The sequence below is a fragment of the Schistocerca serialis genome, chromosome 4, assembly GCF_023864345.2.
Source record: "Schistocerca serialis cubense isolate TAMUIC-IGC-003099 chromosome 4, iqSchSeri2.2, whole genome shotgun sequence".
NCBI lineage: Eukaryota > Metazoa > Arthropoda > Insecta > Orthoptera > Acrididae > Schistocerca > Schistocerca serialis.
The window spans coordinates 221,090,316-221,106,628 of record NC_064641.1 but is presented as its reverse complement, the minus strand read 5'-3'; the positions used below and the strand labels follow the sequence as shown (position 1 = coordinate 221,106,628).

At 42.2% G+C, this 16,313-nt stretch overlaps 1 protein-coding gene and 1 non-coding gene across 2 annotated transcripts in view; both read left to right on the top strand.

Moving 5' to 3' along the window:
• The first annotated feature begins 1,417 nt into the window (after positions 1–1,417).
• Positions 1,418–16,313, top strand: part of LOC126473594 (NADPH--cytochrome P450 reductase) — a 204,628-nt gene continuing 189,732 nt past the window's right edge. Inside the window, exon 1 of the mRNA XM_050100741.1 lies at positions 1,418–1,695. The gene's annotated coding sequence lies outside the window, so the exon portion shown is untranslated. The remainder of the gene's footprint in view (positions 1,696–16,313) is intronic.
• Positions 9,339–9,413, top strand: Trnal-caa (transfer RNA leucine (anticodon CAA)). Its single transcript has one exon. It is a non-coding gene; the product is annotated as a tRNA-Leu (tRNA).

Sequence of the window (16,313 nt, the reverse complement as noted above, 5' to 3'; positions counted from 1 at the left end):
TCATCACTAAGTCCTGCAATGCTTTTAAAAATACCACTTACCTTGTAATCCCTGTCCAGGTTGGGCATTTCTTACTTACTTGGACATTTTCTTGCTTTCCAGGAAAAACCTGCTTCTTGGTATTTTGAAACTTATGGCTACTAATAGCTTTAACTTGCGTTTTTTTTCCTGTTTCGACAGTGTTTCCCAACGTCTTGGGTTGTCTTTACACTTTTGTCGACAGTCTCCAGAGCAGTGAAGCTGATGGAAACGTCTAATCTGAGTTTAAGCAGACTTGCATCTTTTCTCAAACCACGTGCCTTATTTAACAGATCTGATCACAGTCCAATCATCTACCCTGTAGTTAAGCTTACTGCTGTTAAGTGCAGCTCTCAGCTGTTCTAATTCTGTTCTTAACGCTGCCAGATCAGCTATGACTTTTAAAATCAGTTGCTTCTTCTCCATAATCGCGGAGCGATAAGAGCAATTATTACAGGATCAACGTCTAGTCACATCGCCATGCAAGATGGTTGCTTCACAATATCCAACATGCAAAAACTGTAGACAGTCTCTCTCACTCCTCAGCGGTAGTTTCCACATTTATTCACTGGGAAGATATTTTTGTTAGTCGACACAGATGTTCAACGATAAACAGCGATTACGCGAGATTTGGTTGTTAATTTAATGTAAACAATTGGCCAATTTTATAGAAGTAATGCGTTTATGTAATATACAAATATCACTGATTTCGCTAAATATTATGTTATTAACCCCGTACCGCCGGGCGTCGCGTATTCGTCGCGAATACGCATCATACCAGTGCGGCTAGTAAGTGTAAGATTGTTTTCGAGCGCCAGCGACAGTGGGTGCAAATTCTACAAGAAGCTATCAACGCTTCTGAAGTGAGCTGCCATGTCCTAAGCGTTTCGGGTGTTTCTAGAGCGACCTTTTTTTTTTTTTTTTTTTTTGTAGTCCCTGAAGAAATGTGTTCAGACATTGTGGGTTAAATATTTAAATGTTTTTAACTGTAAAGAAGCATATGCTAAAACTACACCTACAGATGCACTAAAAATAAACTTTTTTGTCACTAAAATATCGAATTTAGCGGCGCTTGCGAACTTCAACGATCTTTCTGTTATCAGTGTTGCCAACGAGCACCTACAAGTTATAAAACCCGTTGTTACATTGTGTTTGGTTAGGCAGCTTCATTTTCTTCCATTTGACGTTTACACTTACTGTGTTTCAACAACGGCATGTCCAGTGCTGTGCGAGGAGACCGCACTCGTTGAGATAGGGATGAATTTGCATAAAGCGTAAGCGTAGTTATCCGCGTGAACTTCGAACTCGGCGCTAATTTTCTTGGATGACGTAGATGCTACCGTAGTTCCTCGAGCGGCCGTGTGAGGCACTGCCGTCGAGCTCCGCCTGCAGGCCAGCTGTTGCAAGCAAAAGCAAAGTCGTTGATAGCGGAGAGGCATTTCAGTGCCGATATCTGTAGGTCGTTGGTGGTGGAAGTTGTGGAGTTGTGCGGCTTAACTAGTGCGTGTTTACGTGTGGAGGGACTGGTAGTAAATTCTTTGTTATTTCTCTCTCGCCCGTAAATTCCGGACGGTAGTGAAGTCAAACAAAAGTCAACGACGTAACATTAGCATATCAAGATTGCACTCTCCGGACGTGGGGAACATCTTTGATACTGAAGAGCAAACAACATCTTAGGTAATGTATTTGTAATAAACAGTTACGGAAGGTTTAAAGGTATTGGATTGTAACAATATGTGCAAACATAACCTAACAAATTACGCTCATGTACGTTGATAGTTCTTCGAAGAGCAATCATCCTGTTCCATACATTAAGCACTTGACGTTTATTATAGCCCTGAGAACAACAGAGTTTTTCTTCCTATGTGTATGTAAATGATAAAAAGTGTGAAGTGTAGTAGGAACCAAGGCGATATATTTGTCAGCATAAAAGTTTTTTGACATGAATATATTAAATTCCTGTATATGTTTGTCTTAAAATTTGCAGATGCTTTGTATTATAATGTGAGCGAAAACTTGGTATCTTTATATTGTTGTACCGGTTGCGACTTAGATACATCAACATTTGTAGCAAGAAAAAGAGGTAGATCGCGAAGTTCGAAATGAAAGACACCGACGTACCACTTGCTGTTGTACGCGAGAGAATTCAATCTGGCGTCAGTCCATGTCCGGTACTTTCTCCCCGTGGAGAAAGCAGGATACTAACTTATAGTTACTGTTATTCCACAGGGCTATGAAATAATATGAAAGTAAGCTGGGCTCAGAATTAAAGGCTTTCTCACGTCAATATAATTTTTTGCTACAAAAACCGAAATTTTCATAGTGAATCGTTGAATCCCTCAGTTCCCTGAAGATCGTTATACCTTTGCGCTAGCAACTTTTTTTAAGTAGGTGACGAAGACCATTCGAGAAACGGGTAACATGTTACGTAATCGAGAGCTTGTCTGGCTACCAGCCGAACAGCGCAAATATTTTGTATTAAATTGAGAGAAGAAAATCGACTACGGCACTGTTTGAGAACATTTGTCAACAGCATAGTTCCTGGAACCCGTAGACATTGTCCCACAGAACGTGCAAATGTTTGTATGCTAAATCGTAGTTTCTCAAAGCGTCTCTTTGGCATTAGAAAAAAAAAAAAAATCACGTGGAAACATTTACTTGCTTGTTTACGAGTAATGATTACTTTTGGAACTGGCCTAGTCGCTTGCTTGTTACTCAAGTTATCCCTGGTCCCATCTTTCACTTTCCCCGCGTCATGTCTGCCCGCGTAAGATTTGCCCTTGACTTAATCTATATCTGCGTCCCGAATTTAATTTTTGCCGGAATCTATTCTATATTAGTTTCTTAACTGTTCTTGGAAGATTATTTGTACAACAGCCAGACAGCGAGTTGAAAGTGAAAGTAAGAGGATGGACTACTTTGAGTAAAGCTATTTTCGAGAAAAGCAGTTTGCCATTTTTCTTGTCGGTTTCCCCCTTCAGTTTCGGAGCACTTAGTAGAGTTGGTGTTTGCTGTGTTCAGGCAATTCCACTGGACTGCCCTCTGACAGACTTATAAATCTTCTCTAGTGACTTCGGTGGTGTCGACAGTTTTTGACACGTACATCTCACATGGGAGAAATAAGCAGTAATTAAGGATCGTTCTAATCTGCTGCTGCAAAGTACCAAGGCTGTGTACATTGTGCTGAGATAAAATTCCGAAGGAAAGTTTTACATAATAAGCTCTAAATTGTCAAAGTAGTCTGGTCTCGGCGGACTTACACAGTTTGTATAAGCAAACAACAATCAGAGATCAACATACAACTCGAGTTACCATTCCACGGAGATATTCATTCTAATCTCATATTAACAGTTGGATGCATCTATAGTCAGGATGTTCGACAATATTCGTGTATCAGACAGACTGCAAATCGGTATGTCACTGAATGTCGACCATACGGGGACCAAGCTGTTTCATACATCCCCGCTAAGAAGGCAATTGCGCGGAGATGAGCAAGGGGATACAGACGTCATTCTTTTTGATGGTGGCATTTCACCGTCATCGTTATCGTTAGTTGCTTTTTACCCGATCTGCCAAAGGCGTTTGATTGTGTGCATCGGGATACTCTAGGTAAGCTTTGTAGAATTCGTGCTTTTACAAACAACGGATTTGCGCTGAGTACCGGTACAAGTAATGCTGGATGGGCAGAAAATTTTAAAAATCATGGAGGGGCGATTTTGAGTCCAGTGATACCTTTTTATACTGTATATTTGATTTATTTATTCATCCAAAGTTCATCTCACAAAGACCTAGAATTTTTCATCATAATAATCAAAATACACATATAGAGTATAAAAGTATGTTTTTAGGAGGATAGGACGGGTGGTTGACCGTGCCTCTGATCAAGGAATCATCATGGGTTTTGCTTGAAATTATTTAGGAATAGCGTAGACAACCTAAATCGGATGGCTAGGCGGAGCAAACTCCATTCTTCTGCACAGCCTCATTCTTTTGGCCCCTATTGTGCAATGTCATTTGATTTTCACGAGATAGCCTGTAATGTGAATGACCTACTTAACATACATCGAGCAGAGTTAGTAATTTTGCATGGTATTTAATGCCGTCAGAGAGAAATCGACAAAAGAAACTGTTAAAAATGTGTTACAAAGAATTATTAAGTAGGTCCTAGAAATTAAAAATGGACTCGCTCGCAAACAACAAATAGAATAACTCCCATACAGGTGAATCATATGAATAGGAGTCAATAAATAAGGTGCAGTGGTCCAATTTTTTTCTGTGTGCGTGTTGAAGAAGAAACAATTATACTGAAGTGCTCAAACGACTACCTTCGGCAACTTTTGATCCTCATGTCATTGTTTTCATATTATTACTAGTCTTGAGAAAGAAACAACACCTCTACATATTTAGAATATTTCCGTTTATTATAAAATGTTTTATAACTGCCTGGGGCAACTCAAACCTTAGAAGTGTTCATGCTTAACGTGACACTTTGATGTAATGCCATTTGTCTAGCTAAGCGAGACATTGAGTTGCTATGTTAGCTCTGTACATTGGAAGCTGGGTATGGGGGGACATTTCATTCACTTAATAGGAATAGCATGTTTTACCTCTCACTTACAAGGAAGTTTTGAACTGTGCAGTAGGGACAAGTCTTAAATTTTACGAAATAGCTACTGCGTCGAATACCTCTATTCTTAAAATGATTGTTGTTACCGAATTCTGATGTGCTGTGGTCAGTCAGTAAATTTGTTTCTGTTTCTATCAATCATGTCATTACTATTTTTGAGGCAGCGTGGGAGGTATTCCTTATTTATTGAGTGACTATGTACGCATTACTATCCTCTTATCTTCATAGAGTGAGTGCAAGAGAAGACAATCCTGCGCTGTAAAAAAACTACTCATTTCATTGTTACAATAGTCCGTTATGCAGAAGACACTGCTTATCCTTCCCACCCATGAGACAGAATATCAAATTCCGAATGTCTCATGAGGGACCTATGAAGTGTCTGCCCCTAAGACTATTGGGAAAAGCCCCGTTAATTAGGTGGGAATCGTGCAATATACAAAGTGCGCGTACGAAATCAGATTCAAACGTTTATGTATGTTGTGTAATTTTCAAATATTAGGTAAAGAAATAAAACTGCATTCATCAGTGTGTATGAGAGTGATGTTATATAGTTTTGGTGGGTAAGAGGAGAAGCGGAAAGCTTAACTGGAACTTCTTTCACGCTTGAAACATTTTATCGGGCCGGGACTCGAACTGTGTTTTACTACTTACAGAGCTACTAAGCACTAATGGGAACCTGTTCTAAGGCTTCATTCTGCCAGTTCGTTGTAGCTTACACTATGAATGGCTTTCACCACTGGCAATGCTGCTTGCATTAAGAATGTCGAACTTATTTCCTCTTCCCTCCTCTCCTCGTCGTTGAACGATAAATCTTGTGTTCCGAAAAGTACTTCTGAGCAGAAGACAGGGGTACTAGTTTAAGTGAAACAGAACTTAATCCTCTTTAGGTGTTCGTTGCAAGTTGGACAGCTCTCTATTTGCGGCGGCACTGTGAGCAGCGTTTAGTTATGCCAGTCGTCACCAAGTGACGTCTGGTCGAGCGTTACGCGGAATCTTATGCCTTAGCACGTGCTGGACTCGCAGCTATCAGAACGCAGAGGTCCCGCGTTCAAGGTGACACGGCGGCGCACAGTCAGGGTCATGTGCCTCTCCCTTCCAGTGGCACAGACGCATTAAGAAGCGCTTCTTCGCTGCAACACTGAGGCACAAATTGGAACACTGACAGAAAGTGAAAGTGACGCTTTGTGGTCATTCATTAGTGATAACACTGAAACATCTCAACCATCCGGTGCTTCCCATTAATGAGAAAGCCTCATCACGAAAAAAAAAAGCTCGTTCACATATACAAGCAACCAAACAGCCTATGTGATAACGCATTCGTTCGATAAGCGATTTTTCTACTTTCGTGGCATTTCGCGATCATTAAGAACGACTGAGAGAGGCGTAGTAATGTCCAGAGTCGTCACATTTACCACCAACTAGACAATGTGGAATGTAAATGGCGTTAAGCTTTTGTAAGTTTATATGTTAGAGCCAGAAACTATCCTAGGATCAACATTAGACTGCCGAAATTCTGCATTTGTTGCTTAACCCACGTACAGTCGCCGAGCTCCGCCTCTGTAACATGAACGTTGACGAAAAAATGTCTAATAGCCCTTGAGACTAGGGATATGCTCGTAGTCATATGCGAGAACCGTAGTGGTGGATTGAGACGTGTGAGAGATGGCAGACTCGCAGCCATAAATTCGACTCAGCTGAGCAGTAGTGAGTTGAGTTAGAGCGAAAAATAGTAGCAAGCAAGATCACTTCAGACCGGCCATGGAATTGAGCCATGTTGTGGGAGGGATGAAAGGTACTACCATACGTGGTCTGTGGTTTCCCTTGTTAGGCGAAGCTGAACGAAAATATTAAACATTATCTGCAATGTTTGCTGGCTGTTAATATTTATTTTATATGAGCAAGGTTTCTACGGCTGCCGCCGCCTCTCGCATCCCAATCTCCATCGTTCACGGTCATTCCAGTCTCCTTCATAAAGACCACTTGCCGCCATTGCTTCGTTGACGTCGTCTTTCCAGCATCTCGCAGGTCTACCGCGCTTTCGTCTTTGATGTGGAGTCCATTGCCATACCCGTTTTAGCCATCTTGTGTCTGGCATACGCTGTAAGTGACCATACCAGAGTAGGCCCTTCCTTTCTATGTAGTCTAGGATTGTGCTTTTGACATTGATAACCTCTCTGATCCTATCATGTCCATTATGGTAAAGTCTGGAGTATCCACAACTCCGTCTCCAGAAATCCATCTCGACAGCCAGCAGGCCATCTTTCTGCCTCTGAGTTAGTTCCCACAACTCTGCACCATATGTTGTGATACTTTCAATCATTGTGTGGTAGATGGTATGTTTTGTTCAGCGCGTTATGTTTTTGTTCCAGAGAATACCATTTAGTTGTTTTATGGCTCGCTTGCCCTGGCCTATTTTATTGTTTACATCATCCATACTTCTACCATTGGATGACAGTGTCACTCCCAAGTACTTAAAAATATGACACCCTTTAACAGAATCAGAACCGAGCTGTAAGTCGTTAACAGTATTTTCTCCCACTTTCAGATATTCTGTTTTAGATACATTTATGACAAGATCCCATTTTTCATATTCTTCTTTTAATTTGCGGAGCATGTAATTTGCATCTTCCTCATCTCCAGTTACTAACACTTGGTCGTCAGCAAAACAGAGTGAACAAGATCTCGTCGTCTATAGGGACACCCATTCCTCCGCATTTCCTTTTCCATGATTTTAGTATCTCCTCTAGGTAGATCTTAAAGAGTGTAGGGGCAAGTGTGCATCCCTGGCATATTCCATTTGTCACCTCAAACTCTTGAGATAGTTGATTTATCACTTTAACCATTGCCGTACAACCTTGATAGAGGAGTCTGACAGCTTTCACATAGCTCGGTGACACACCATTATCAATTAGACTTGACCATATCTTGTTCTGTGGAACTGTGTCATAAGCTTTCTGGAGGTCTACAAAGACAAGGTGGGTTGTAAGGCCCCTTGCTGTCCTTTTCTCCACTAGGTTTTTGAGGGTAAATACTCCATCAGTACAGGAGCGACCAGATCTGGATCCATTTTGTTCTTCAGATTCAGTTATTTCTTCTTCTATCCTCCTTTTTAGGATACGGCCATAGACTCTCGCCATGGATGGCATCACACTAATACCACGATAGTTGCACAATTCCTCCTGTTGCCCTTCTTAAATATTGCTGCCTTTTTCCACTCCTTTGGGGCTTCGTCACCTCTAAGGCATTTGTCAAAAATCACTGCCAATATCTCAGAGTTTTGACGGTGCTGCTTTAACCAGTTCTATATAAATATTTGTATGTATTTATCTATATAAATATTTATTATAATTATATTAATATATTGCTGAGACTTTCGGGTGTTGCGATGAATATCGCTGAAATTTCCCCGTAGTAAGACAGACAAACTGCTTGTCGTGGTCTACTTGAAGTATGTCCCATATGTAGAAGTATTTGTACTTTGTACACGAGGTGTACCAACGTGTAGGTAGGCTTATCAATACATATGAGCTTCCCGAAGTTTCGACCGTTCACTAGCCGCAAACATGCCAACAAAGTTAATCTGTCTGTCCTATGAATGTAGTTAGCTGAGGTGCTTGTGTGTAGCTTTCCCTATTTTCTGATAGAGAACTTTTGAGGCGGCGACCTGTTTCAGCACTTTCACTTCACATTTCATCCTACTTCCATAGGAGACACTTCCGCTTCCGATTCTGCTTTATTTGTCGACTTTCCACCTGTACTGCGCATTGATTACATGAGTGGCTAGCGTGTGGCAATGTAGGTAACCGACCCTCTGTACCTGATCTAACATTTCATTCTTGTAGTAGTTTTTTCAATTAAGTCTACCAGGTTTTGACCAGCGGAAGTCCTTTTCGCCGAGGAACTTGCACACTCCGTAAAACGTATTTATTCCGAGGTAATTCTGCTGCTACATTCAATCTGGGTTGGGCTCTGAAGCAAAGTCTTATTTCTGTTGTAAGAAAAACAGTTTTTCAATAATTCGTCAAATCTGTAGCAAAACTTCATCCTTCTACGACTATCTTCGACTGACGAATACCATCTGACACATTTTACAGGTCAAAGTAGAATGAACTACCTGCCCATGATTACGATATGCTCCAAGTATGCAAGTAAAACACTGGAAGCAAGTGGGCCTATTCCATGGCACGGCGTCATCTAGCATACAACCACATGACTGACTGTAGTACAGCATATCGAAGCTGCAAATCACAATTTAAAGATTATTTCTGTTTTGCATTGTTCATTTTTACTGTTACTCATTTTGTTTTTGATTGGGGTATTGCTTGTTCCATTGTGTGCCGCATAAATTTTTTATTGCATTATTAACTTGAGTGCATAGGTGTCCGCAAGAGGATGGATGGGGAGCAAGAGGAGCACTTGCCGCCCCCCCCCCCCCCCCCCCACACACACTTTCGAATGTGCTCCAGCACACAGTTTTAATCTGCCAGGAAGTTTCATATCAGCGCACACTCCGCTGTAGAGTCAGAATTTCATTCTAGAAATATCCCCCAGGCTGTGGCTAAGCCATGTTTCCGCAATATCCTTTCTTCCAGGAGTGCTAGTTCTGCAAGTTCGCAGGAGAGTTCTGTGAAGTTTTGAAGGTAGGAGACGAGGTACTGGCGGAATTAAGGCTGTGAGGACGGGGCGTGAGTCGTGCTTGGGTAGCTCAGTTGGTAGAGCACTTGCCCGCAAAAGGCAAAGGTCCCGAGTTCGAGTCTCGGTCCGGCACACAGTTTTAATCTGCCAGGAAGTTTCATTACAGCACGTATTTGTTTTAGTTTGTGACAGAGAAACTATTCCTCGTGACACACTCAAGAAACACTGACTTCGTGAGGATACCATGGAGAACTGCGTCTAACTTCAGAACTGATGCTATGTAGAGGTGTCAGATACAGTTTTGAGGGGTGATTTTTGACTATTCTCAAGCGAGTACACAAAACGATAACTTGAAGACGTAAATTGGCTTATGCGCGTACGCACACACAAAATATATTTAAGTGCGTTGCAGACAGTACTTCTCATTGTCACATATTAGGATTTTTTTTTTTTTTTTTAGTTTCCCTCACGGATGGAACGTTGGACAGGTAATTTACTTTCTCATTCGCTATTGAAACAGTCTGTGGGGAGCTGAAGATTATTCGTGGATTCCACCCTGAAAGCAGTTCCTTGGAATTTTCTCAACATGTTTTCCTGAGTATTTGCCTGCCAGTCGACGTTTTAACATTCCTCCGAACATCCCGTGACTCAACCCTTTAATCATTTGCTCTGTACTTCGCATTGTAGCCCGGTTGATCGCTGTTAGTGAACCTGCTGTGCATCCCACACGCTTGAGCACATTATTCCATTCCAGCATCCTCGTGGAGGGTCTAGGAAAACCACGGAAAACGTCACTCAGTGTTGTTGGACGGGAATTCAAAGTCCGCTCTTCCAGAATGCGAGTCCAGGTGTCTTGAGAAAATTCTCTCGGTACGACATAATCACATCTCGAAATGAAACTAAAGGAGTACGCCACGTAGCTCAGAATGTTTCCTCCAGTCTGCGACGCTGGCAGTGGTTGGGCGTCGTGCCCAGAGTACGAGGGAGGCAGCCAGTTACGCCGAGGGCAGTCAAGTGAGGTGTCGCCCGCGGAGGCCCGCCTGGACATCGCTGGCCGGTGGCTGCTGACCATTGGCTTCTGGCCACTGGCTAGCGCTGGGCAGCAGGCGTGGCAACGCTGCACACCCGAAACACGGGATGCACGCGTCTGCGGAAATATCCGCTCTGCTCGTCCGGCCGCTGCGTTGAACCCGATTGACAGCCACAGGGTGAGGCATGCGGCTCCTGGTCACGTCCGCCAATAAGCTCACTGAACTGTACAGGACCTATGGTGTCAGTAGCCCAGCTACTAAGGCTTTGTCGTTCAATACGAATGTCCGGAACCTCATGCTACAGCAGAGCTTTATTCATGAGCTAGCTGTATACCTGGCGTTGCCCGGGTGTATATTTATTCCAATGTTCTTATTAGTCCATCTCCTCCTCCCCCCCCCCCCCCCTCTGTCCGCCTCACCCACCGCCAATCTGACCTTCTCTTCCCGCCCCGTATCTATGCTCATCTCCTCCTTCACTCTTACTGTCTGTCCATCTCCTCCTGCCCCGAATCTCTCCACGTTATCACTCTAACCCCAATAGGAGGCTGGTAGTTCTTACCCCCACAGTATCTTTTCTAATTGTAACTAATATGTGTGCCAAATTTGGTTAAAATTGTTCAGGCGTTTAGGATGAGCTTTTTATCCATGGCTTTGCCCGCCTACGCACATGTCAAGCGTATTTCGCGTCTTCATACATGTGCAAGTAGCTCTCTTTTTTTTTTTTTACGCTTTCACGACTAAAGCACTGAACTGATTTCCATAAAATTTGGTAGTGGAATAGCTTGAACGCTGAGGATTTGAAGAATATAACGCAAAATATGGAACAAAAATTGCTCATTGAAAAGTGTTTACTATTTGACTTTTGAACTTTATCATGTTTGTGAAGATGCTTTTATTGGCTGTGTTCTACGTAATACGATTCAATGTAATGCTTACACAATCCTCTACGTGTTTAACCGATACTTTCATACTAATATCACTCACAAGTCCGTCACGTATTAGCCGCTGAGTGTCATGTGTCTCTCTCTTAACTTCCACGATTCGGTCAAACACGTGCGAATAGGTTGTGGTCATGCCGTTAGCGTTCCTGTTTGTCGTTCATGCGTTGCCGGGCTCGATCCCTTCCCGGTCCTTTCTTTCTTTTCTCTCTCTCTCTCTCTCTCTCTCTCTCTCTCTCTCTATATATATATATATATATATATATATATATATATATATATATATATATATATATATATATATATATATAATTTCCGAACATCCCAACCGGTATCGCCTGGCCAGTAAAGCCATACGCACACTTCATCTTATTTTACTGTTTCGCGAGCGCAGCAGTGGGTAACAGCTAGAGTACAATGCTTATGTAATCATCAACGTATTTAATTCATGCCATCCATATTAAATTATAAATGCGAAAGTAGCTCTGTTACATTTTCACGACTCTACCGCTAAACCGATTCCGATTAAATTTGGTATAAGAATAGCTTGAACAGTGAGGAAGAGCTAGGTCACTTTGTAAAGTTGTATCTTTTTGGGTATTATTCACCTTTTCAAATATGGTGTACGTGAGTAGGACGCAGATGACGCTGGCGCGCTGGTCGGTAACTCTTAGGTTTTGTAGATTATTCAGTGCCAGTGAAAAACCTTTGTTATTGAGAGCGTGGTTTATGATATTGATGTGCTACACCACTTGGCATTGCTGAAGAGTTCTGCTGCAGATACAACAATAAAATAGGACGGTGAGCCCGAGAACTGTATTTAAAACTAATACTGTGAGCCTTGCAAACGTAAGTGTGATTAACAGCATGGTTTCAAAAGAACTCAAGCGGCGAATGTTACTCGGATCCTGTAAACCTCAGAACAATCTGATGTCTGCCGGAACTTAGATTCGGAACATCAGGTGCTTTAAGGGCTACACAGACATTAGAACAGTCACAAGCGGTCGCATTTTAGACGCTGAGGGTCAGGCGCGTCTCTTCCGAGACGCGTGAAGACCTAAAAAGAGCCATGCGGTTACATGTGGAACGTCGGGAGCCCCTTGTCAGACTGCATTTCTCTAGCATCTATTAACTGACTATGTTAATCATAAATTAGTCATCTAAGGGAAGGATAAAAAATGTAAAAATGTAGACGTTATAATGCATTGAAATGGAAGGAAGAAGTGGTTGGCGTTTGCTGTTCTGGTGGCAAAACCTCACATCCAGTACCAGGCGAACCAAAGGAACTCCTGTAACTCTACTTCTGCACGAATATAGTGAAACGAGGCCTGTCTTAAATGTAATTAGAAAATATAATGCTTTCAGATTCGACATACAGCAAAGTAATACACACATTCATTATGTACCTACATGCCAGCTCTGCGTACATTTCTTATACATATGTCTCTAAACCAGTATATATGCAGACATCTCGAAAAATTACTTGCTTGCTTACTCACTGTAAGTTATCATAACAAAACCACTGATATGCGAGCGAAGCAAAAGGCAACAGCCGGCATTTAATATATTTCAACGCATTTGTGCACATGTTTCACCTGTATCTGACGCAGCTCAAAACTTATGACTTCGTATCTGCTGAACTATATGCTGTACAGTGATACAATTTTGCAGGTACATCTAGTGGTATATCTGCCTAATGTCTGCAAAATGTGTTGTGAATAGACTTAAAAATACAGAAGTAGTACGTTAAAAGATCGTTCACGGTGCGACAGTTTTCACGCATCTCACTATTTGACATATCTCCTGAAATGTGTGTGTGTCGTACAATGATACATTTTTGGAGGTACATTCAGCAACATACGTAGATACTGTTTGTGAAACGTGTTGCGAATAAAGTTCGTAGTAAAGAAGCAATAAATTAAATCGTCATGCTTTATGCGTCAGTTTTATTGCATGTACAGCGAAAATTTAATCAGCCTTAAACGTTTTTCCTTTCATTTTGTTGGGGTCGTCAGCGAGAAAAAGTTTCGTAAGTGTTTGAAATTGTGTGTAAAGTTTGTTGAGATCTCTTAGTGCTCTCATTCTCAAATACTGGATGACAGAAGTATAGGCACTTGCGCGTCCTGGGCTATGCTGCTTTTTCACCCTCACCCCTTTGATAAATGATTCGTGTCTCCCCCCCCCCCCCCCCCAGAGATGATTTCCATGCAATATGTGATATATGAACAAAGTTTGGTTGAAATCGATCCGGTGGTTTAGGAGGAGGTGGATTAAGTCTACTGGGAGTACCATCTTCAGTAAGAAGCTGCTAGTAAAGCGAGTGCTTGATGAGAGTGGCTTGGATACTACACTCCAACCACGTGAGGTGCAGTGACTATCCCGCCAGGATAACCCATCGAATCAGCATGACACGGCCCTCTGGCTGGGGCTGGCGCAAACTATTCTCAACCATCAACATCCGTTAAACATGCAGAATTGCTGCGTTCACATCATCTCCTTCAGCACATTGCAAACGCCTAGACATCTCCTATGTAAGGCACTTGCCGCAGTCCAGGTGGATCTACCTTACGATGGCAGAGGGTACTTCGTGTACTACTGTTGCGCCCCCGCTTTCCTGTTCCGAGCGACCGCTACGGTCGCAGGTTCGAATCCTGCCTCGGGGATGTATGTATGTGATGTTCTTAAGTTCGTTAGGTTTAAGTAGCTCTAAGTTCTAGGGGACTGATGATCTCAGAAGTTAAGTCCCATAGTGCTCAGAGCCATTTGAACCATTTGATTTTTCCTGTTCCAACCGCGAATGGTCCCCAGGAAGAACGATTGTTGTTATGTCTCCATGTGAGCTCGAATATCTCTAATTTTACCTTCGTTATCTTCACGCGAGATATGCCTAGAATGAAGCAATGTATTGGTTCTATTCTAGAAACTTATGCTCTCGGAATCTGAACAGGTAAACCACTCCGTAATGCATAACGCCTCTTTTGTAACGTCTGCCACAGGAGTTGGATGAGCATCTCCACGACATTTTCGCGCCTACTAAATGAACATGTGACGAAATGCGATGCTCTTCTTTGAATCTTCTATTTCATCTATCAATTCTATCTGATGAGGCGACCAGAATGACGAGCAATGATCAAATATCCGAAGGGGTTTTTCCAATGAAACTGTATGACATATGTCTTTCCTTTGATTAGCTTTCGGTCATTCAACTTTATAGAGCTCCGTACGCACACTCCTCTGCTATTTGATAGGTGTGACACATTCCAGTAGAAGAGCAACAGACCTCATATTTGCAATAAGACTGTTAATGGAAAAGTATTGGGAAAACGGAAGAGATCACATCGTTTTACGGAATTGGAAAAAGCGTATGACAGTGTGCCATAGTGAAGATATGACAGTGAAAAACTAATGATTCCAAACTCCCTCATAAGGAAGGCGCAGATGCTACATAAAGGCTGCAAAAGCTGTGTATTTTTGGGTAATGGGAGATCGGACTGTTTCAAAAAATAGAGGAGTGCAGCTGTGTAGTACACTTTTTATTGCACTCATGGGTGTGATTATAATGGAAATCACCGATAGAGAGAATTGTGATCTCAGTGCTTTAATCTTTGCTGACCATGAAGCTATTTGGTGAGAAACAGAAGTTCAGGGAAGGTTAGATGACTGGAACTCAGAGGTTAAGAAGTACCAGCTAACAGTAAGCAAGACAAAACTGTAGCAATGATTTTGAGCAGGACCTTTGCCCAAGGCAATCTGATGCCAGATGGGGAAAAAATTGAATGTGCGGAAGCTTTCAGTTTCCTGAAAAGTTCAATGTCAAGGAATGGAACTGACAAACTAGAAGCACAAAACAGAGTAAGAAATGGATCTAATTTTTTTCATCAACGGCGGAACTTTGGTGGGACAAAGGGGTTCCTGTGAGAGCCAAACAGACCACGTTTATATACCTCTTGAAGATTGAAATACAGCTTTGAACTCAGTGCAATTAAAAAGGCAGATCTGAGCAAGCTACAAGCATGTACAATGAAGTTTCTGCGATTAGCTTTGCAGAAGAGTAGAAGAGATAAAATTAGGAAGGAAGACATCAGTGGAGAGGCAAGTGGATCTGTCAGTGACTGAGAGACTGAGTACTGCACGGCTCAAGAGGTTTGGATGTGTGAAGAGGATGAAGGGTAACTGTCTGTCAAAATAATACTTGCATATGAATGTGCAGAGGAAAATACTTGCGACGTTTGTGAGAAAAGTTACGATTCTAACAACACTGTGAGAGACCTGGCAACTCTGTGTTGTTCTTGTGTAGACCGATGTTCGTCATGCTTTCCTGATTCTTAGAGTTTAAGCTACGTACAAACATCACGCGGTTTTTGAGAAAGTCAGCAGTGAAGTTGTTTTTGTATCGTGTCTCGAAAATGGAACAGCGGTCTTTTCAGCAAAGTTATGCCATCAAGTTTTGTGTTAAACTCGGGGAATCCGCGAGTGAACTTTTGAAAAGTTTAAATAGGTGTATGGCGCAAATTCGTTATCGAGAGCACAAGTTTTTCGCTGGTACAAATCTGTTTTGAAAGGCTTTGAACACGATGAAAATGAACCCCTCGCTCAGGGAGACCTTTGACTTGAAAACCGACGAAAACGTCGAACTCGTGCGTGCTCTTGTGGCATCAAGGCGACGCTTAACAATAAGGGTGATGTACTTAAAAGGCTCAGGAAAAGGGTGAATCGGGTGAGACCGGATATTGCAGGCAAGTGGGTGCTGAATCATGACACCGCCCCCATGTCACGTGGCCACTTCCGTCACGTAATTTTCGACCTCAAAAGACATTCCTGTTGTTCCACAGCCCCTCTAGTCACCTGACCTGAGTCCTTGTGACTTTTTCTTTTCCCGAAATTGAAAATGTCTGAAAAGGACTTCATTTTGGGACTCTGGAGAACAGTGAAGCGAATGTAACAAACATGTTAAAAGCCCTACCGACTGAAGCATTTCAGCGCTGCTTCCAAGACTGGGAACGACGACTCCGCCAGTGAGTAGCTGCCGAACGGAACTACTTTTTAAAGAAACAATATTTTGTT